General features: G+C 47.1%; 1 protein-coding gene across 1 annotated transcript in view; it reads left to right on the top strand.

Moving 5' to 3' along the window:
* LOC140716177 (uncharacterized) overlaps window positions 1-24,110 on the top strand; it is a 66,305-nt gene that overhangs the window by 14,285 nt on the left and 27,910 nt on the right. The gene's annotated exons all lie outside the window — the stretch shown is intronic.

The raw sequence follows: 24,110 nt of genomic DNA, 5'->3' as shown, positions 1-24,110 counted from the left end.
GTCTCTGGATGATGAAGGTGCACGTTGCTGTTTCCGGTTGAGACCCTGCATCAGTAAACCCGGATCGATGACTCGCAACAGATGTTGCAAGACCCACAGTGGGTTGTGCTCCCTGCTCTGTGCGTCCGTCATATCACAGGAACAGGCCATTCGTGTCCTCCCACCTGCTCCACTAGTCCACAATTTAGACTGTCAGTGATTGGACACCATTTTCCTGCCCTCTGATATCCTGTGTTCCCTTTAACATCCGGAGTATCCCACAGAGGTTGATGACCTCCCATTTTCCCAATTTTGATTCCATCTGCTGTGTTCTTGCCTGTCCCTTCAGCTTGTCCGCATCCCCTCAAAGTCTCTCCACATCTTCCTCAAGCCCAGTTCATTCACACAGAACAGATTTATTTATAATTGATGCAGAATACAAATGTACCTGCAGTTCCAGGGGAAACAACCCAAATGTGTCCAGTGACCAGGGTCCAAACCTGGATGTGATCACAGCAGCAATAAATACAGAATCAGTTCCTGCAGTCACTTGTGACTCACCACTGTCTTGGAAGCCACAGTGTTTAAGTGTCACACATATATAAAGAATGTAAGAATGTAAAAGGAAACTTAAGAAAGAGATTAGAAAAGCTAAAAGAAGTTACGAGTTTGGTTTGGCAAATAAGGTGGAAGTAAATCCGAAAGGCTTCTACAGTTATATTAAAAGCAAGAGGATAGTGAGGGATAAAATTGGTCCCTTAGAGAATCAGGGTGGTCAGCTATGTGTGGAGCCGAGGGAGATGGGAGAGATTTTGAACGATTTCTTCTCTTCGGTATTCACTAAGGAGAAGGATATTGAATGGTGTAAGGTGTGGGAAACAAGTAAGGAAGTTATGGAACCTATGACAATTAAAGAGGTGGAAGTATTGGCGCTTTTAAGAAATTTAAAAGTGGATAAATCTCCGGGTCCTGACAGGATATTCCCCAGGACCTTGAGGGAAGTTTGTGTAGAGATAGCAGGAGCTCTGACGGAGATCTTTCAGATGTCATTAGAAACGGGGATTGTGCCGGAGGATTGGCGTATTGCTCATGTGGTTCCATTGTTTAAAAAGGGTTCTAGAAGTAAGCCTGGCAATTATAGACCTGTCAGTTTGACATCAGTGGTGGGTAAATTAATGGAAAGTATTCTTAGAGATAGTATTTATAATTATCTGGATAGACAGGATCTGATTAGGAGTAGCCAGCATGGATTTGTGCGTGGAAGGTCATGTTTGACAAACCTTATTGAATTTTTTGAAGTAGTTACGAGGAATGTTGACGAGGGTAAGGCAGTGGATGTAGTCTATATGGACTTCAGCAAGGCCTTTGACAAAGTTCCACATGGAAGGTTAGTTAAGAAGGTTCAGTCGTTAGGTATTAATGCTGGAGTAATAAAATGGATTCAACAGTGGCTAGATGGGAGATGCCAGAGAGTAGTGGTGGATAATTGTTTATCGGGATGGAGGCCGGTGACTAGCGGGGTGCCTCAGGGATCTGTTTTGGGCCCAATGTTGTTTGTAATATACATAAATGATCTGGATGATGGGGTGATAAATTGGATTAGTAAGTATGCTGATGATACTAAGGTAGGAGATGTTGTGGATAATGAGGTGGGTTTTCAATGCTTGCAGGGAGATTTATGCCGGTTAGAAGAATGGGCTGAACGTTGGCAGATGGAGTTTAATGCTGAGAAGTGTGAGGTTCTACATTTTGGCAGGAATAATCCAAATAGAACATACAGGGTAAATGGTAGGGCATTGAGGAATGCAGTGGAACAGAGAGATCTAGGAATAACAGTGCATAGTTCCCTGAAGGTGGAGTCTCATGAAGATAGGGTGGTGAAGAAGGCTTTTGGAACGCTGGCCTTTATAAATCAGAGCATTGAGTACAGAAGTTGGGATGTAATGTTAAAATTGTACAAGGCATTGGTAAGGCCAAATTTGGAATATTGTGTACAGTTCTGGTCACTGAATTATAGGAAAGATATCAATAAATTAGAGAGAGTGCAGAGACAATTTACTAGGATGTTACCTGGGTTTCAGCACTTAAGTTACAGAGAAAGGTTGAACAAGTTAGGTCTCTATTCATTGGAGTGTAGAAGGTTGAGGGGGGATTTGATCGAGGTATTTAAAATGTTGAGAGGGATAGATAGAGTTGACGTGAATAGGCTGTTTCCATTGAGAGTAGGGGAGATTCAAACGAGAGGACATGATTTGAGAGTTAGGGGGCAAAAGTTTAAGGGAAACACGAGGGGGTATTTCTTTACTCAGAGAGTGATAGCTGTGTGGAATGAGCTTCCTGTAGAAGTAGTAGAGGCCAGTTCAGTTGTGTCATTTAAGGTAAAATTGGATAGGTATATGGACAGGAAAGGAGTGGAGGGTTATGGGCTGAGTGCGGGTAGGTGGGACTAGGTGAGATTAAGAGTTCGACACGGACTAGGGGGGCCGGAATGGCCTGTTTCCGTGCTGTGATTGTTATATGGTTATATGAACTTTTAAACTTTTCCTTTGTTGTGAGTTTGTCATTGTCTCCAGAAGTTAAGTTCTCCTACAGTCAGGGCAGGTGAACAGACTCTCCCAGGTGTGAATTTGTTGGCGTGTTGGAAGGTCAGATGAAAGAGTGAATCCCTTTTCCACACTCGGAGCCGGTGAACGTCTACTTCCTGGTGTGGACTTGCTGGTGTCTCCGCAAGCTGAAGGAATTTGTGTAATCTTCCCGCAGTAAGAGCAGGTGAACACCTCTCTCTGCCTGGAATTCTCTGGCAGTTCATCATGTTGCCGGGTTACTTTAAGTCCTTCCTATGGTTGGATGTGTCAGGAGGTTGGATGACTGAATGAACCCCCTCCCACAATGAGAACAAGAGAATGGCCTCACCCTGGTGTGAACGCATTGATGCACCCCTCACACAAACTCTTCTCCCTCCTGCCATCTAGCAAAAGGTACTGAAGCATTCGGGCTCTCACGACCAGACTGTGTAACAGTTTCTTCTCCCAAGCCATCAGACTCCTCAATACCCAGAGTCTAGAGTGACATCTACATCATTTATTATTATATTGTAATTTGTCCTCTACTGTGCCTATTGTCTTGTTTATTAATTATTGTACTGCCCTGCACTGTTTTGTGCACTTTATGTAGTCCTGTGTAGGTCTGTAGTCTAGTGCAGTTTTTATGTTGTTTTACATAGTCTAGTGTAGCCTTGAGTTGTCTCACAGAGTCTAGTGTAGTTTTGTGTTGTTTTACATAGTCTAGTGTAGCCTTGAGTTGTCTCACAAAGTCTAGTGTAGTTTTGTGTTGTTTTACATAGTCTAGTGTAGCCTTGAGTTGTCTCACAAAGTCTAGTGTAGTTTTGTGTTGTTTTACATAGTCTAGTGTAGCCTTGAGTTGTCTCACATAGTCTAGTGTAGTTTTGTGTTGTTTTACATAGTCTAGTGTAGCCTTGAGTTGTCTCACAAAGTCTAGTGTAGTTTTGTGTTGTTTTACATAGTCTAGTGTAGCCTTGAGTTGTCTCACATAGTCTAGTGTAGTTTTGTGTTGTTTTACATAGTCTAGTGCAGCCTTGAGTTGTCTCACATAGTCTAGTGTAGTTTTGTGTTGTTTCATGCAGCACCAGGGTCCCGGAGGAATGTTGTTTCATTTTTACTGTGTACTGTCCCAGCAGTTTGTGGTCGAAATGACAAGAAACTTGATTTGACTTGATGTGTCACCAAGAGGGATGAACAAGTTAATCCTTTCCTGCACGCAGAGCAGTTGAACCTGGTGCAAATTTGCTGGTGTATCAGCAGGTTGGACAACTGAGTGAGTTCCTTCATGCACCTGAAGCAGGGTGACAATGTTTCCCCAGGACCTCAGTGATCAGTCAGTAAATAGATGACCGAACTAATTACTGTCCTCAAATGGAAACAAGGGAAAGAAGATTTGAATATTCTCAGGGAAATGGATCAAGTTTATCCCAGTCAACAGAATGAATGTTTCACTGGTGCAAAAACAAGGATATGGTGAACACGTTCCCAGTCACAGATCAGGTGAGCTCACCTCCCCCAACGTGTCACACACGGTCTCTCGTTGCAGTGGCTGTTCCTTTCCCAATCCGCACTGGAGTGATCACTGCCCGCTCCTTCACAGGTTGGAAGAAGTTACTCGGCTTCTCTGCAGATTGGTTCCTGATCTCACACTAGTGGTTTCTCCCCTCTCCACTGTAGACAGCGTGTCTTCTCCCCAGCTGTGTCACGGTCGGTGCCCTGCAACAGCCCTCACTGCCTGGGGTCTGAAGTGGCTTTGGTTGTAGCGAGGACTAGGCCTCAAGCCGCCAGCAGTAGTCTTTGGAGTCCGAGTGTTGGAGGTGGTGTGCTGTGGCGTCCAAGCTGAGGTTGGTGCTGCCCCCCGGTGTTTGCTTGGCAGAAGACAGACTGTATCATGTTCGACTGCGGACTGCTGAGCATTCATGGGCTCAGGGACTTGGACTACACATTTTTTTTGTAAAACTGTGTTTTACTGCTTTCTTATATGTGCCTTCTGCTGTGCATGAATGTTGGTATTGTGTTTTGCTCCTTTTCCCTGGAGTAACTCTCTTTCATTTTGCTGTATTTGTGAGTATTCTTGTATGATTGAATCATAATTAAACTGGAACTTGAACTGATACATCTGACTCTAGCTTCTCCTCCTCAAACTGCAGGGTGAATGCCATCATATTATGCTCACTGACTCCCAAGGATTCCTTTACCTTAAGCTCCCTAATCAAACCTGTTTCATTACTCAACACCCAAGCCAGAATTGCTTTATCCCTAGTGGGCTCAACCACAAGATGCTCTAAAAAACTACATTGTAGGCATTCTACAAATTCCCTGTCTTGGGATGCAGCGCCAACTCAGTTGTCCCAATCGACCAGCATATTGAAATCTCCCATGACTATTGAAACACCGCCATCTTCAGGTGTGTTTTCTATCTCCCATCTCTCCTCGTAATTTGTAACCCACATCCTCATTACTATTTGGAGGTCTATATTTAACTCCCATCGGGGTTTACTTATCCTTGCAATTCCTTAACTGTACCCACAACGATTCCACATCTATGTCACCTCTAACTTTTTAACCAACAGATCCAGACAACCTCCTCTGCCCACTTGCCTGTCCTTTTGATACAATGTGGATCGTACGGATGTTTAGCTCCCAACTATGATCTTCTTTCAGCAATGGCTCAGTGATGGCCTCATCGTCAAATATGGCAATCTCTAACTTCACTAGATCATCGACCTCACCCTGTATACTGTCTGCATTTAAATATAATGCCTTCAGTGCTGTTTTCAACACTCTTTTTGATTTTGCCCCGGCTCACAGTTCAAGTCATCCCACTGACTACAATTTGGCCCATGTGGTAAACTATGTGTATACCTGTCTGGACACGCCCCCCTGCTGACTGCTCCTGTGGCTCCTCCCACAGACCCCTGTATAAAGGCGATGGGAGGCACTGCTCCTCCCTCAGTCTCCAAGATGTTGTGCTCACGTTTGCAGCTAATAAAAGCCTATCTTTTGCCTCCCGTCTCTGAGAGTTATTGATGGTGCGTCAGCCCTATCATCTGCCCGTCCTTCCTCACAGTCTCACTTGTTACATTACCACGGGTTTCGTTTCGTGTGGGCGTCACTTTAAAAGCCTGGACCAGGCAGGATTATGACGCCAGTATAACAAAATGCGGACAGACTGCTGGGACGGGAGCGGGGGAGAGAGAGACAGACAGACAGACGTCGGACAGCGAGCAGGAGCTTGCTACAGTAATGGGTGAAGTTTGATACTTTCCCATGCCCGAAGGATTGGGTGAATGAGCGGCACACAGTGCATATTTTTGGAGTATTCTGTGGGCGACCGCTCTCGTTAACCCTTACATGGATTCGGGTGTGTTATGTGGTGACCACTTGCGCTAAGGAATATTCCGTGACCGTCACCTTGTAATACCTCTACGTGGATTTCGGAATACAACTCGACGGCTGAGATCTTCTGTGACCGTTACTTCGTTTTCCCAGCGTGGAACCTGTGGAATTCTTCGTGATCGCCTCCTCGTTGCATTTTAAAGTGGATTTACAAGTTCCTCCCCTCACCTATTCCGTGGATTACTGGGACTTTTTCAGCTTGCCATTTAAAAACTTTAGGAACTGTTCCTAAGCTTGATAGTTGGGAGCTACAACGCATAACACTGTTAACTTCTGCTTAGAAGAGTAGTTTGTTTAATTGTCTATATTTTGAGTAGATACTAATAGATACAGTGGTTTAACATTAAACCCTGACTCAGTTCGTGGTGTGTTGCTGCTGGTATGTAACACACTACACACTTGTCTAGTTGTACGGCAACTTCCCCACCCTCAGCCCTATCACTCTGGTCCCCATCCTCCCTCCCCGACAGCTCTACTAAACCTGCCCTCAAGGATATTGGTCCCCCTCAAGTTCAGGTGTAACCCACCCATCATACCTTCCCCAGAGGAGATCCCAATGATCCGGAAATATGAAACCCTGCCCCCTGCCCCAGTTTCTCAGCCATGCATTCATCTGCCCAGTAACCCTATTCTTGCCCACACTGGAGAGCCTGCTTTTCAGCTTTCTACCTCGCTCCCTATATTGTATCTTTAGGACTTAATTCCTTTTCCCACCAATATGTAGCGTGGTCTCCGGCTCTTCACCTTCCTCCTTTAGAATGTAGTGGACCTGAGCAAGACATCCCTGGGTCTGGCTCTTTCGGATCCACTGGATCTCCTGTCTGCTGCGCGAACTATCGCCATTGCACTCCTCCTCGCCCCGCTTCCCCTGTGAGTCACTGAGCCAGACCCAGTGCATAACCCCCAGTTGCCGCAGCTTCCCACTGTTAGGTGGTTACCCCCGACCCACAGTATCAAACGTGGAATTCTTATTACCGAGTGGAACAGCAACAGGCCACCTGTTCCATTTCTTCTCCTGACAGTCACCTGGCTACCTGCCTCCTGCAAGTTAGGGGTGACCATCTCCCTGTAGCCCTTATCTATCACTTTGTTCTCCGGTTTTCTAGCGTGTCGCCATTCCCGTCTGGCTCGTGGTGTCAGGATTGGTCTCTTTTCAGATTAACCGCGTCACGGTATGAACGTTCTTGACTCGAGCCTTGTTCTTTTCTTACGCGGTCGGCACTCAACCCGGCACGGATGGAAAGCGTGCTCGGGCATGGCCCGACTTGGATTCGAACCTGGGAGCCTTTGCTCCGGAGTCCGGCCATTGCACCACCAGCCGGTATGAGTCAAAGGTCATCTACCTGCAGCTCCAGTTCCTTAGCCTGGTCTCTAAATAGCTGCAGCTTGATACACCTCATGCAGATGTAGTTATCAGGGAGACTAGGGGTCTCCCAGAGTTCCTACATCTCACACAATGAACCAGAGATTCATTGTCAATGCACTAGACATCAGAATCAGAATCAGAATCAGACTTTAATCACCAAGTACCTATGCACATACAAGGAATTTACTTCCGGCAGATGTTGTCTCTCTGCTCATAACAATAATAATGATAAATATAAATGAAAATATAAATTGTACATACAGGTAGTGCAATCCAAGTAATAGTTAGCCGACAGTTAACCGGCAGTTAACTGTTCAGCAAAGTGACCGCAGTAGGGAAAAAACTTCTCCAATCCCTATTAGTCTTAGTCTGGAGGGATCTGAAGCGCCTACCAGACGGAAGCAGATCAAACAGTCCGTGCGCAGGATGGGAGGAGTCCTTTATGATGTTCCCCACCCTCTTCTTCAACCTGGAAGAGTACAGGTCCACAATAGAGGGCAGGGAGGCTCCAATCATGTACTAAATATGTACTAAATAATGTACTAAAATATGTACTAAAAGGCAAAGAAAGAGAAAAAGAAGAACTTACTAGAAACTTACTTAGAGGCTTCGCCTGTTCTTATCAAAGCCTTCTATCTAACTCAGGCTCACTCACATAATGACAGCTCTGCTCACACGCTCTTTTTCTTATTCACCCTTGCTAAGTTACGAAAAGCCCAAGCAATCTCCCGTTTCCCAGACCGATCCCACACCCTTCTCAGTACTGGTGCACAAAATCCATAAGGAACCATCCTCAGCTCTCTCCGCAGCCTCCTGCTTAGTGGACAAATCCCGAAAGGCAGCACTCCCCTTTTAAAATCGGTGCATAAGCGCCGCAAGGAACTGACTCCAACTCTCCCTGTGATCTCCTGCTTGGCTGACAAGTGCATTTAAGAGAAATAAGGATAGATACATGTTTGAGAGGGGTATGGAAGACTATGATATAGGTGCAGGTAGATGCGACTAGGCTGGCGTTGACTAGGTGGGCCAAATGGTTGTCATATCGATGATTATCCTGCCTCTGGGTCAGGATCAGGGGCTTGTGTCCAGCTCCAGAGATCTGAGCACAAGACTGTGCAGAGCGGTCAATTGGTTCACACTGCGATCACAGATCACTGCTTAAAGATTAGAAATCTCTGGATACAAACTTTTGAAATTCTCTGCATGAGATTGCAATGGAGGTGGATGTGGTGAACTACATATACCTGTCTGGACACGCCCCTGCTGACTGCTCCTGTGGCTCCTCCCACAGACCCCCGGTATAAAGGCGATTGAGGCCTGAGCCCGGCCCTCAGTCTCCAGGATGTAGTATGGTGGTCAACTACTGCTTGTTCTTTCTTCCAGTCAATAAAAGCCGATATCTCGCCTTCACGTCTCAGAGAGAGTTATTGATGGTGCATCAGTGGAGTCATTGAATATATTCACAGCTGATACCAAAGCACCTTTGGACCATACGGGAGCTGAGGAAGTGACTCCTGCACAGTGAACCCTACATGAAAAACCATCTTGATGATGAACAAATGATCTGTTGAGGGCCCAAGTTTAACTTGGTGCAGTGAGGCCTGGCCCCTCCACCTAACCCACAGGCAAGAGGGAGGTAACCCGCACCACAGCTTTTTCTGCTACTATTGTAGCAGAGAATCAAGGATGTGATGGTAACTCATTGATATACAGTGAAATGCTTGCCTGGCAATATCGTTCATACAGATCAGATCATTACACAGTGCATTGAGGGAGAACAATTTAGAACAATAACATTGCAGAACAAAGTGTAACTGCTACAGATAAAGTGCAGATTCATAATGAGGTAACTTGCGAGGTCAAGAGTCCATCTTATCATACTAGGGACTCATTTAATAGTCTTATTACAGCAAGGTAGACACTGTCCCTAAGCCTGTGGTATGTGTTTCCAGTCTTTTGTATCTTCTGCCCAGTGGGAGAGGGGAGAAGAGGGAACGTCCACCCAAAACATTGACGTCTCCATTTCTCTGCACAGACGCTGCCTGACCTGCTGAGTTCCTCCAGCTCCCTTGTGCGTTGTTCCAGATTTCCAACATCCACAGTCTCTTGTGTCTTCACTTCTAGTATTTGACAATTTCACCCTGGGGTTAACACAGTGACTAATGATTCTCTGAATGACTTTCCTAATGTTATATGTATCAGGTGTAAAAAGAAACCATTCCAATCGTATTTAAAGTTCCTTTGTATCACTGTAATCTATGCCCTCTTGTTTTTGGTACCACTAACATTGGGGAAAAGTTTCTGACTACCTGTGGTAGTTATGCCCTTTTTATAATGTCAAATGGCTTTATAACATCACCCTTCAATTTCATCTACTCTAGGAAAACTGTCCCAGCTTATCCAATCTCTCTCGCTAACTGACAGTATCCAAAACAGGCAACATCATGATGAATCCTCTTCAATTTTTCTAAATGACTAGGATGAGGAAGGGTGGGTTAGCAAGTTTCAGATTTACATGAAGGTTGGGGTATTGTGGATGGTGTCGAAGGTTGTTATTGATTATGATGGAAGATTGATAGGATGCGGAGCTGGGCTGAGAAATGGCAGGTGGAGTTCAATCCAGAGAAATGTGAAGTGATACAGTCTGGAAGGTCAAACTTGAAGGTGGAATAGAGGGCGAATGGCAGGATTCTTAGCAGTGGAGGAGCAGAGGGATCTCGGAAGTCCAAGGCTATACACCCCTCAAAGCTGCCAAGCAAGTTGATAGAATTGTTAGGAAGGCGTGTGGTGTGTTGGTCTTAAAACCATGAGACCATGAGATATAGAAGCAGAAGAAGGCCATTCAGCTCATCGAGTCTGATCCGCCATTCAATCATTGCTGATCCAATTCTTCCAGTCATCCCCACTCCCCTGCCTTCTCCCCATAACCTTTGATGCCCTGGTTAATCCAGAACCTATCTATCTCTGCCTTAAATGCACCCAATGACTTGGCCTCCACAGCCGCTCGTGGCAACAAATTCCACAGATTTACCACCCGCTGACTAAAGTAATTTGTCTGCATCTCTGTTCTAAATGGATGTCCTTCAATCCTGAAGTCATGCCCTCTTGTCCTAGACTCCCTGACCATGGGAAATAACTTTACCATATCTAATTTGTTCAGGCGTTTTAACATTCAGAATGTTTCTATAAGATCCCCCCCCCTCCTCATTCTCCTGAACTCCAGGGAATACAGGCCAAGAGCTGTCAGACATTCCTCATATGATAACCTTTTCATTCGTGGAATCATTCTCGTGAATCTTCTCTCAACCCTCTCCAATGTCAGTACATCCTTTCTAAAATAAGGAGCCCAAAACTGCACACAATACTCCAAGTGTGGTCTCATGAGTGCCTTATAGAGCCTCAACATCACATCCCTGCTCTTATATTCTATACCTCTAGAAATGAATGTCAACATTGCATTCGCCTTCACCACTGACTCAACCTTTAGGTATCTTGCACAAGGACTCCCAAGACCCTTTGCATCTCTGAATTCTGTCCCAATCTAAATAATAGTCTGCCTGCTTATTTCTTCCACCAACATGGATGACCAACGTTGCCAGGCAGCATCTATGGAAAAGAGTACAGTCGACGTTTTGGGCCGAGACCCTTCTTCAGGGAGATAGGATGACTTAAAGAGACCAGTTAAGAGCAAACTCGCTAACTTGTTATGGACACTGATCCGTATCCGCTCTTTGGGATGCCGACGACCAGCTCCGGCGCGCCCGCTTTGATTTGCTGATGAGCTCACAGGGGCGGAGGCCACGTGGTCTCGAGATTCACCTGTCTGCCTGGGTGGGGCATCAATCGCTGCCTCCTTGCAATCGGAGAATGGAAATCAGAGACGGGCTGTGGAGGATTCTGATTGGTTAAGCTCCCTGTTCCGCTGGAGAAAGGACGCAATCGGGGATCCAGAAGGGAACTCGTGCAGGGCCGCAGGTTTTGGGATATTGCGACGGACCTCGCCGGCGAGACAAACAGGAACAAGGGCCGGCGAGAACGAGGCAGAAAGAACGGGCAGCTGGAGGTCTTCTTGGGATTCAGCAACCGATCAGAAATTGTACGGGGAAATGAGTCGTGCTGCGGAGTTTGCGACTTCCACTCCTGAACTGCGGGTAATGGAACACAAGTGGGGCTCGGTTCAGCGTGATTCAGATTACCAGGGTGTGTGGGGGGTTGTGCGAGCAACGTGGGGCCAAACTTGGTGACAAACTAGCACGAGACCCGAAGCCAGTCGGCGTAAAGTGGCGACGGTCATTTGAAAGCGATGACACCGGCTGGAAATCTGGAGCAACGCAATCAAAAAGCTGAAGGAACTCAGCGGCTCAGGCGGTAACTCTGGGGTGGGGGAAGAACCGGTGAAGGGTCTGGGCCCCAGACACCCACAGCTCATTTCCCTCCGGAGGTGCTCCCCGAGTTCCTCCAGCATCTTGGATGTGAACGTGATGTTTGGTTCAGAGGTCTCACCCCCGGGGTAGAAGCTGTTCCTGAGTCTGGCCGTCTGGGCAGTTGCCATAACAGAACAACGGTCAAAACGCTGGAGGAACTCAGCAGGTCGGGCAGCAACCGTGTATGGGAATAAACAGTGGACTTTTCGGGCAGAGACTCTTCACCTGTTGGATAACAGATTGTGAATCAGCCTGCCAGGGTCGCTGGTAGTGTGCATCAGTAAAAGCTCCAGAGGACAATCCAAGTCTGCTCAAACACCTAGAAAAGTACATAAACTTAAGCATGTTCTTGAGAACCGCATCAGTATGGATGGTATCTGTTTATATTTGTCACATGGACCGAGACATGTATTCTTTTCTACAGATCAGATCATTACATTGAGCTGAAATAAGGTCATTCTCACAACTAGGGTCCTTTTTAAAAAGTTTTTTTTTTTGGTCAGTTACTATGCGGTCTGCATTTGCTCATTGTTAACTCGTGGATGTGCCCTCTCCTCGGATTGTTTATCTTTTGTGTCTAATTGTCTGTCTTAGCTCCAGCTTTGACTTTTCACTTTGTCTTGAGGGTGTCTCATTGAGGTCATGGGCATTGTTAAGTTCTCTGTATTTGAAGTCTCTGCGATTCCCGCTAGTGAGCCTTTCAGTAACGGCAATGACAATGCACAGTAAAGTGCACAGACGACCGAAATGAGCAGGGCAAGTACAGGATAAAGTGCAAGATAGGCAGATTGTAAGCTAGCCTGTGAGGCCCGAAGTCCATTTTATTGTACAAGTGATCCGTTCAAGAGTCCGATAACAGTGGGTCAGAACTTGTCCTTGAGATTGGTGGTGCACCCTTCTGGGCATTTTTATCTTTTGCCTGCTGGGAGAGGGGAGATGAGGTGAGTGGTTCGTTTGATTATGCTGCCTGCTTCCACTGCAGTGAGATGTATAGACAGGGTCAATGGATGGGAGGCTGCTTCCCATGACGTTGGCCCGGTCTCTGCAGTTTCTTGCAGTCGGGAGCCGAGCAGTAGCCATGCCAGGAATGACCAGGAGATGCTGTGTTGAAACAGATAACTAGGAAATTGAGGCACCTCCACTGGTGAGGGTGGGGTTGTGTTCACTCCCCGACTTCCATGGGTTAACAACCAACTCTTCTGTCTTTGCTGGCAATCAGGGCCGGGTTATTGTTGCCTCGAGGTTCATCGTCTCTCTCCTGTCATCCATCTCAGCATTGAGGTCAATCTATCCGGTGACGGTGATGTCACTGGCAAACTTGAAAACCGGATTATCGCTGGAGCTAGCCACACGCTCATGGGTATAATAACTCTCTCAACCATGTACCCATCCAAACTTCTCCGAACTGAACCCACATCTACCTGGGATTTAGTTCCCAGGAGATCGCACTGAAAATAGTAAGTAGTTATAATGGTGCTCTCTGCTAGATATCTTTTTAATAATATTGACAGCTTTCTTTCTGCTATTTCCCTAATTTTTGTAATTTTAGACCCACTGAATAAACACCCCTGCACGAAAGTGCTAAACGACTCCAGACATTCTCTTCCTTGGTCGTAACCCTGAGACACGTACCAGAGAGTGAAAATTCTGGAGACTGGACAAGGGTAGGATGATTTCATTAACGAGAGAGTCTAGGACCAAAGGGCACGACCTCAGAAAACAATAATGTCCTTTTAGAACAGAGACGAGGAGGAACTTAGCCAGAGAGTTGGGAATCGATTGCCACAGATGGCCGCGGATGTCAAGTCATTGGGTAAATTTATGCAGAGTTTGATAGGATCTTTATTAATAAGGGCATCTCAGATGACAAGAAGAGGCAAATTAGAAGTGATTGCATGGCAGGGCAGCATAGATGGGACAAATAGGCATTTTCAACCTGTGTTTGTACTATCAACTTCTAACTGTGTCCATTAGCAAACCGACCAGGAGACCCTGATCCGCATTACGACCTCTCACAGTTGTTCCTTTTCTCCTGTCCCCACAATTCCTGCAATTCAAAACTAACCACTGTATTTCTCTTTCCCAGTTCAGATGAAGTTTCCATCTGTAACGTTATTAGCTTCTGCTCATTAGTAAACTTCAATAAAAGCCATAAAACACAGCAATATTCTGGCGAGTAGAACAGCAGCCATTAAACAGAGAAAAGACTGTTTTCAAGACATTTAATCATTGTTACCCAAAAAGTTCTACCCCAGTTTCTGTGGCTGTAAACATCAGCAGACAATTCAGACTGGGACAATGTTCTGGATCTAACCATGGATATAATGATCAGGAGCAACGGGGGATCCAGCTCCTGCAGTGACCTGTGGACACACTGGTGATTCCACGGAGCAGCTGACTGAGTGAATCCTACCCACACTTGGTGTGGGTAAATGGTTTCTTGGTGTGTCATTATGCTGTCTGACCCACCGAACCCTTTTCCCCTGTAGGTATGCAAGAGTCCTCCTTGCAGTGAATTCGCTGGTGTGTCCTTAGTTTATTAGATTCGATGAATCCCTCTCCACACATAAAGTAGGCAAATGGCTTCTCCCCAGAGTGGACTCGTTTGTGTTTCATCAAGATGGATGAATAAGAGAATCCTTTCCCACACTGAGAGCAGAAAAACAGCTTCTCCTCGGAGTAAACACGCCTGTGATTCTTCAGATTTGATACTTGACTGTGTTACGTACCCCATAACTGGGTTAACAAACCAGCAGAAATGGACTGATACGTTGGAGTCTGGTGGTACTGAAACTAAAGGTGTTTATTAGTAAACTAAGCAATACAGTATCAAAAATGCCAATATACATATAAAACAGGTTAGCAATGATAAATACAGAAGTGCAGGAATAATAAAACCAAGCTCTATCAAAGTCTAGGGGTAAATGAATTGTCATAAGAGAATATAGAGTTCAGTTCAGTTTGTGCTGAGGTAGTTGTTGTGTTGCAATGTTGGAGAGAGAGAGAACGAGCAAGAGATGAGCAGCTGCAGTAGGCAAACCTTCCGTCGTCTTCTTGTTCCGTTGTACCGTTGGGGTCACCGATTATGACCCTTCCGTACCAGGCTAGACCGTTCTTCAGTGGTGGACTCGTCACCCAGGCAAGGGCGGACATACACACAAGTCCCCACCGGTCTGCCTTCATCCACCGTGCTCCGGACCGATTCTCCTGAACCGATCCTGTGGGTGCACAACACTCTTTCAGTGTCCACTGCTGTGTCTGCGGGTGTCTCCCCAGACCCGTCTTTTATCCCCACTGATGGGGTATCAGCCATCCATCAACTCAACATGTCCATGTTCATCAAACTAGGCCACTCCCTGCTGTCTCAGCAAGAATGTTAACGAGCAAAGAAGTGTCCTTGTAGCAAAAGATTGTTTACCTTTCCATCAGTCCATCAGTGAAGAAGCCATAATACATAAATCTATTCATTCTCTCTCTCTCTCTCTCTCTCTCTCTCTCTCTCTCTTTCCCGGGGGGGGGGGTCAGCCCTGGACCCCATTTCCATCTGGTTTGTTCACCACACATAACAACTGAGCCCCTTCCCACACATGGGACACACAAATGGCTTCTCCCCAGGGTGAACATGCCTGTGATCCTCCAGATCTGATGTTTGCCTGAACCCTTTCCCACCACATACAGAGCAATCTTCTTCTCCCCCAGAGTGAACTCTCTTGTGCTTCCTCAAGGTGCAGGAATGAGAGAATCCTTTCCCACCCACAAAGCAGTTGAATGGCTTCTCGCTGGTGTGGACTCGCTTGTGGTACATTAAGCCAGTTGCTTGAGAGATTCCTTTTCCACACATCGGGCAAATGTACAGTTTGAACACGTCAATGTTTCCATAAGTTAGAGGAACGAGGGAATCCTTCCCCACACACAGGGCAGGTAAACGGCCTCTCCTCAGTGTGACAGCGGTAATGAATTTCCAGAAGGTTTCGGCAATCGAATCCCATCCCACAGTCCTCACATTTCCACCGTTTCTTCCTGGAGTGACTATGCTGGTGTCTCAACTGTCTGATGCTTGGCTGAAACCTCGTCTGGGCTCAGAATCTTGTTGTGTCCTTTGGTTTGAAATTCCCTTCATTGCTGAGACCCTGTGCAATGTATTTAGAACAGGAAGGGGGGAGGGAGAGAAAGACAAGGATGAAAGGCAAGTTGTGAAAGTTGGAAAATTGAGTATCAGTGGACCATGATAAAGTCCAACTGGTTCACTTTCTCCAGGTAAGTAAAGTGACCAGTCTCAGTGACTACTGACCAGTGACTCTAACTTTGACTCTAATGAAGAGGTCTGAGAGATCAGTAATGGCCCACATCGTCACCAGCTGTCAGTACCTCCAGTTGAACTTCGTCTGTTTTGTGTGTTTTCCCCCAGCAGTCAGTCTGTGGTTTTGTATTGCCATGGGCTCCTGTCCCCACTCCTGCTCTACTCCAGCCCCTGTATCACTGAGTACTCCGTCTCTCATCTGTTTCTCATTATTACCTGTTTTGCTGCCACCTGTGTCTCATTGTGCTCCACCTATCATCCGCCTCTCTGTTTATTGCTCAGTGTATTTCAGTCCTGTGTTTACACCTGTTTGTTGCCAGATTGTGCCAGTGAGTTTTCCTGAGCCTTTCCAGCATTTGTATCTGTACTCTGTCCGTCTGAATATCGACTCTGCCTGTTTCCCGATTCTGGGTTTTGGATTTCTCTGGATGATTTGATCTCTGCCTGAACTTTGACGCCGACTTTGTTTGCACCTTGGGATTTGTTACTCAATTAATATCACTGTGTGCACAGTACTGGGTCTGTGACTGGATCCCTGCTCCAGTGCCCTGACAGTGGATCCAGCAGACCCTAGTTGTCTGAGGCCTTGGAACAACAGGGAGTGATGCTGGGGGAACAGCAGAACCGGCTGGACTCCATGTTCAGGGCAGTGGAGTCACTTTCTGTCAATGTAACCACTCATGTGGCCCAGACTCAGTCACTCCAGCTGTCCCAGAGCGCCCATCAACATTCTGCAACTGCATCTTCCGCTCTGCCCTCCGCGTTCTCGCTCACTCCTCCTGTCCAAGAGCCCCGTCTGCCTCCTCCAGAAAAGTACTCTGGTGGGCCCGGTACCTGCCGTCCTTTCCTTTCCCAGTGCACCCTCATTTTTTGAATTACAGCCAACGACACTTCCGACTGATCGAGTCAAGGTGGCCTACGTCATCACCCAACTGTCCAGTCCGGCAAGAGAATGAGGAACAGCTGTCTGGGAGGCAGGCTCCCCTTTCTGTAGTAGTTTTCAGTTATTTCCTGAGGAGATAAGTGTTTGATCGTTCCAAACATGGGAGAGAGGGGCTGCCTGTGAAATGCTGCACATGCACCTGGGGCGCAGAAATGTGTCAGATTATGTCACAGAGTTCCGGACCCCAGCCACCTCCAGCGACTGGACTCGGAGGCACAGTTCGACACCTTCTTGATCGGCATCAACGAGGACATCAAAGAGCTGGTCACCCAGGACCTTCCTGCCACCTTTGAAGCCCTGCTGGATTTGACCGTATTGGTATATCCATATTGGTGTTCGCCTTCAGCAGCGCCGCAGAGGGAGGGGTTTCAGAGGGTCCCTGGGGGCACTGGGTGAGTTCCAAGCTCCCTGTCAGTCTACATTGCCCTGCTGTTTGCTCCCATCTACAATTCCTGTTCCATAGCCCAAAGCTATGAAGGTTGACTGTACCCGTGGAATTACGATGTCGGAAACTGGGAGCTGCTGGCTCTGGAGGAGTGGAGGCATTGGCTGGGGGGAGCCAAGGTGCCATTCTTGGTCTGGACTGATCACAAGAAGCTGGAATATATCCGTACGGCCAAGGGTCTCAACTCCCGTCAAGCTCGTTGGTCCCTGTTTTTCTCAGGGTTCAATTTTACTCTGTCCTTCCACCCCGGTTCCAAGAATGGAAAACCTGATGCCCTCTCCGGAAGATTTCCTTCCTCTGAGACCCCTGATGTCATCCTCCCTGCTCACTGTCTCGTGGGGGCAGCGCAATGGGGCATTGAAGCCATGGTGCAAGCTGCTCAAACAGAGCAGGGCAGCCCCTAGTCAATGCCCCACTAACCGTGTTTATGTTCCCAGCTCTGTCCGCTCACAGGTATTACACTGGGGTCATTCTTCCCGGTTATCCTGTCACCCTGGAACCAAGCGTACTCAGGCCTTCAGGCCCTCAGTGGTTCTGGTGGCCCTCCATGGGAGATGACATCTACAACTTCGTCTCAGCCTGCTCAGTCTGTGCTCAAGGCAAGAACTCTAACCGGTCACCCGCTGGTCTGTTACAACCCCTGTCTATCCCCACGAGACCCTGGTCCCACATTGCCTGGATTTTGTCACTGGTCTTCCCCCCATCAGGTGGTGACACCACCATTCTCACAGTAGCTGATCGTTTCTCCAAGTCTGTACACTTCACTTCTTTACCTGAACTCCCCTCTGCCAAAGAAACAGCCAAATTACTAGTACTGCATGTTTTTATGTTTAGATGTTGGGTCAGACGGGGGCTGTCAATTCACATCCAACTTCTGGAGGGCATTCTGTAATCTTCTGGGTGCCTCCGTGAGTCTATCTTCAGGATTCCACCCACAGGCCAATGGCCAGACCGAGTGGGCCAACCAACAGCTAGGGACAGTATTGTGGTGTCTGGTCTCCCAGAACCCCTCCATAGAACCACAGAACATTACAGCACAGAAACAGGCCTTTTGGCCCTTCTTAGCTGTGCCAAACCATTTTTCTGCCTCGTCCCACTGACCTGCACCTGGACCATATCCCTCCATGCCCCTCTCATCCATGTACCTGTCCAAGTTTTTCTTAAATGTTAAAAGTGAGCCCGCATTTACCAGTTCATCTGGCAGCTCATTCCACACTCCCACCACTCTCTGCGTGAAGAAGCCCCCCCTAATGTTTCCTTTAAACTTTTCCCCCTTAACCCTTAACCCATGACCTCTGTTTTTTTTTCTCCCCTAACCTCAGTGGAAAAAGCCTGCTTGCATTCACTCTATCTATACCCATCATAATTTTACACACCTCTATCAAATCACCCCTCATTCTCCTACACTCCAGGGAATAAAGTCCTAACCTATTCAACCTTTCTCTGTAACTCAGTTTCTCAAGTCCCGGCAACATCCTTGTAAACCTTCTCTGCACTCTTTCAACCTTATTAATATCCTTCCTGTAATTCGGTGACCAAAACTACTCACAATACTCCAAATTCGGTCTCACCAATGTCTTATAGAACCTCACCATAACATTCCAACTCTTATACTCAATACTTTGGTTTATAAAGGCCAATGTACCAAAAGATCTCTTTACAACCCTATCGACTTGTGACGCCACTTTTAGGGAATTTTGTATCTGTATTCCCAGATCCCTCTGTTCTACTGCACTGCTCAGTGTCCTACCATTTACCTTGTATGTTCTCCACATGGAGTCAGCAGCTACCCTGGGCCGAGTACGTCATAAACTCTCGTCTGTTCTCATCCGCTGGTCTGTCCCCCTTCGAGTGCTGCCTTGGCTGCCAACCTCCGCTGTTTCCTGCCCAGGAGGAGGAGGTTGGAGTTCCATCTGCCGAGGCATTCATCCACCATCGTCAGCGAACGTGGAGGAGCACTCGCTCTGCCCTCCTCCGTGCCTCTGCTAGGGTCAAGCATCAATCTGACCGCCATCGCTCCAAGGCCCCACGTTACCGCCAGGGACAGTGTGTGTGGCTTTCAACCCGAGACCTACCCCTCAAGGTGGATTCCTGCAGGCTCACCCCCCCGCCCCACTTCATCGGCCCCTTTCCCGTTGCTAAAGTCATCAGCCCTGTTGCCATCCATCTCAAGCTCCCCTCCACTCTCTGTCTTCCATGTGTCCCACATCCAGCCTTTCATGAGCCACCCTGTGTCCTGTCCCCAGACCGCCCCCCCTCCCCCACAGCTCATCGATGGGTCAGAGGCCTTCACGCTGTGCCAACTGCTGGACGTTCAGTGCTGAGGCCGTGGCCTCCAGTACCTTGTGGACTGGGAGGGCCACAGTCCTGAGGAGAGGTGCTGGGTCCCCGCCCGTAACATCCTGGACCCCTCTCTCATCAGGGACTTTCATCGCCAGCACCCAGCCCTACCTGATGTGATGCCAGGAGGTGTCCGTGGGGGGGGGGGGGGGTACTGTCAGTACCTCCAGTTGAACTTCGTCTGTTTTGTGTGTTTTCCCCCAGCCGTCAGTCTGTGGCTTTGTATTGCCACGTGCTCTAGTTTGTTTTCATGCCCCATGTGCTCCTGTCCCCGCTCCTGCTCTACTCCGGTCCCTGTATTACTGAGTACTCCACCTCTCACCTGTTTCTCATTATTACCTGTTTTGCTGTCACCTGTGTCTCATTGTGCTCCACCTATCATCCGCCTCTCTGTTTATTGCTCAGTGTGTTTCAGTCCTGTGTTTTCACCTGTTTGTTGCCAGATTGTGCCAGTGAGCTTTCCTGAGCCTTTCCAGCATTTGTATCTGCACCCTGTCTGTCTGAATATCGACTCTGCCCGTTTCCCGATTCTGGTGTTTGGATTTCTCTGGATGTTTTTGATCCCTCCCTGAAGTTTGACGCCGACTTTGTTTGCACCTTGGGATTTGTTACTCCATTAATATCAGTGTGTGCACAGTACTGGGTCTGTGATTGGATCCCTGCTCCGGCATCCTGACACCAGCCTCCCAGTCAATCTGTACCACATGCAGGAAAGATAGGGCTATGGCGGACATCATCTCTCATTGTGGAGGCCGAGGGAAGACCCAATGGAACTTAAGATTATCCAAATCGTAGATAGAGTAGCTCTCTCCCAGGGTAAAGGACATATATTTGGAGTGTAAGGGGGCAAGTTCAAAGCAGAGGTATGGAGCAGATTATTTACACAGACTGTGCTGGGTGCCCGTAATTCACTGGTGGTGGGAACAAATATTACAGAGGCATGCGTGATGCGCAGAATGGAGGGATATGGAGAATTTGTGGGCAGAAGGGTTAGGCATTCAATTACTACATTAATTACTCCAACACAACTTTGTGCACCAAAGGGCCTGTTCCTGTTCCAGTATCGTCAAGGTCGGTATCTGGCCATTCCCGCTCTGCTAGCTCCCTGGACAAGTTACAGGAGTTTGAAATCTGGGACCACCAGGCTCAAGAACAGCTTCTTCCCCACTGCTACCAGTCAGCTCCCTCACATCCCCTTCCCGGAGGGGGTGCCACGTTCTCCGTTGTTCCGTTATCGTCACTGGATCATTTCTGTTTGTATCTGGTCATGTGGCACTGTGTACTTCCCACCAACCTGTTGACTTCTGTTCCTCACTGTTTATTATAACCATGGACACCGTTCACTCTATCACCTACGTGCAAGGAATTTCATTGCACCCAGGTGTATATGGCAGTAAACTTACAGGCCTATAATTGCTAGGTTTACTCTTAGAACCCTTTTTAAACAATGGAATAACATGAGCAATATGCCAATCCTCTGGCACCATCCCCGTTTCTAATGACATTTGAAATATTTCTGTCAGAGCCCCTGCTATTTCTACACTAACTTCCCTCAAGGTCCTAGGGAATATCCTGTCAGGACTCGGAGATTTATCCATTTTTATATTCCTTAAAAGTGCCAGTACTTCCTCTTCTTTAATCGTCATGGTTTCTATAACTTCCCTAGTTGTTTCCCTTACCTTACACAATTCAATATCCTTCTCCTTAATGAATACCGAAGAAAAGAAATTGTTCAAAATCTCCCCCATCTCTTTTGGTTCCACACATAGCTGTCCACTGATTCTCTAAGGGACCAATTTTATCCCTCACTATCCTTTTGCTATTAATATAACTGTAGAAACCCTTTGGATTTATTTTCACTTTTCTTGCCAAAGCAACCTCGTATCTTCTTTTAGCTTTTCTAATTTCTTTCTTAAGATTCTTTTTACATTCTTTATATTCCTCGAGCACCTCATTTACTCCATGCTGCCTATATTTATTGTAGATCTCTTTTTCCGAACCAAATTTCCAATATCCCTTGAAAACCATGGCTCTCAAACTTTTAACTTTTCCTTTCAACCTTTCTGTACCCTCAAAATTTCATCTTTAAATGACCTCCATTTCTCTATTACATCCTTCCCATAAAACAAATTGTCCCAATCCACTCCTTCTAAATCCTTTCTCATCTCCTCAAAGTTAGCCTTTCTCCAATCAAAAATCTCAACCCTGAGTCCAGTCCTATCCTTCTCCATAATTATATTGAAACGAATGGCATTGTGATCACTGGACCCGAAGTGCTCCCCCACACATACCTCCGTCATCTGACCTATCTCATTCCCTAACAGAAGATCCAACACTGCCCCTTCTGTAGTTGGTACCTCTATGTATTGCTGCAAAAAACTATCCTGCACACATTTTACAAACTCCAAACCATCCATCCCTTTTACAGTCTGGGCTTCCCAGTCTATGTGTGGAAAATTAAAATCTCCCACAATCACAACCCTGTGCTTACTACAAATATCTGCTATCTCCTTACAAATTTGCTCCTCCAATTCTCACTCCCCATTAGGTGGTCTATAATACACCTCTATAAGTGTTACTACACCTTTCCCATTCCTCAATTCCACCCAAATAGTCACCCTAGACGAGCCCTCTAATCTATCCTGCCAGAGCACCGCTGTAATATTTTCTCTGACAAGCAATGCAACAGCTCCCCCTCTTGTCCCTCTGATTCTATCACACCCCTCCTGCAACCATGTTTCACTAATAGCTACAACATCATATTTCCAGGTATCAATCCATGCTCTAAGCTCATCCACCTTTTTTACAATGCTCCTAGCATTAAAATAGTTGCATTTAAGAAATTCTCCACCTCTTCCTCTCTGTTTATCTCTAACGGCACAAACAACTTTACTATTTTCTTTTTCTTCCTTCTCCCATAGATCTGTTCCTACGCTCTGGTTCCCCTCCCCCCTCATATCTAGTTTAAATCCACTGGAGCCTCTCTAGCAAACCTACTTGCAAGAATATTTGTCCCCCTCCAGCTCAGATGTAAACCGTTCCACCGGAACAGGTCCCACCTTCCCTGGAAAACTGCCCAATTATCTATAAATCTGAAGCCCTCCCTCCTGCACCATGTCTTCAGCCACGTGTTGATCTGCACTATCTATTTCTAAACCCACCTGCACGTGGCACTGGTAGCAATCCTGAGATTGCTATCCTGGAGGTCCTATCCTTTAACTTGCCACCTAGCTCCCAACACTCACCTTTCAGGACCTCCTCACTCTTCCTACCCACATCATTTGTCCCTACATGGACCACGATATCCGGCTGCTCACCCTCCCTCTTGAGAATACTGAGAACTTGATCCGAGATATCGCAGACTCTGGCACCAGGGAGGCAACAGATCATCCGGGATTCTCGATCTCTTCCACAGAACCTCCTGTCTGTCCCCCTAACTATCAAATCCCCTATCACTACTGGTCTCCTCTTTTCCCTCCTTCCCTTCTGAGCTGAAGGTCCAGTCTCGGTGCCAGAGACGCAACCACTGCAACTTGTCCCTGGTAGGTCATCCCCACCAACAGGATCCAAAACGGTGTACTTATTATTGATGGGAACGGCCACAAGGGTGCTCTGCTCAATCTGTCTAATCCCCTTCCCTCTCCTGACAGTCACCCAGCTACCTGTCTCCTGACTCTCAGGGGTGACTATCCCCCTGTAACTCCTGTTTATTTCTGCGTCTGCCTCCCAATTGATCCGAAGTTCATCCAGCTCCAGCTCCCTAACACGGTTTGTCAGGAGCTGCAGCTGGAAGCACCTTTTGCAGGTGTAGTCATCAGGGACAACAGTGCTCGCCCTGAAATCCCACATACTGCAAACGGAGCAGTCCACTGCCCTAACTGCTGCCTCCATTACCTACTCCTAAGGTAATTAGATTAATTAAAAGAACTTACCCGGCCTTACCTCACCTGGAGTGAAGCTCGTCCTCAGCCTCTGCTCGCTTTTTAAATTCTCCGCTGATCTCAGAGGCTGACTCTCATGCGCTTGCGCAGTCGTGCCCCATTCGAACCTCGCCTCTGCCCGTTGAGCCAAGCCGTCCCACTCTGCCTCAGTCCACTCCGACGATGGCCGCTGTATATGGCGGTCTTTTTAAAAAACCTTTGGTGTGCTATGTCACGTGCCTGCGCAGTCTAGCCTCTTTGCCCCGATCAGTTTTTAAAAAACGGCTTCTCTCCGAGATGCCTTTCCTTCCTCCCTCTCTGCCTCTTGCTTCGATTTATAGGCGGGCTTTATGGTGACTTTGCCCCATACACTGTGGAATATACCATTTCTTTAGTAATGGGGAGGTTTAAACGTGTATCTATTGTTTGTATA

The sequence above is a fragment of the Hemitrygon akajei genome, chromosome 25, assembly GCF_048418815.1.
Source record: "Hemitrygon akajei chromosome 25, sHemAka1.3, whole genome shotgun sequence".
Classification (NCBI taxonomy): Eukaryota; Metazoa; Chordata; class Chondrichthyes; order Myliobatiformes; family Dasyatidae; genus Hemitrygon; species Hemitrygon akajei.
Note: the sequence above shows the minus strand (reverse complement) of the source record. Positions and strands in the feature narration are given on the sequence as shown.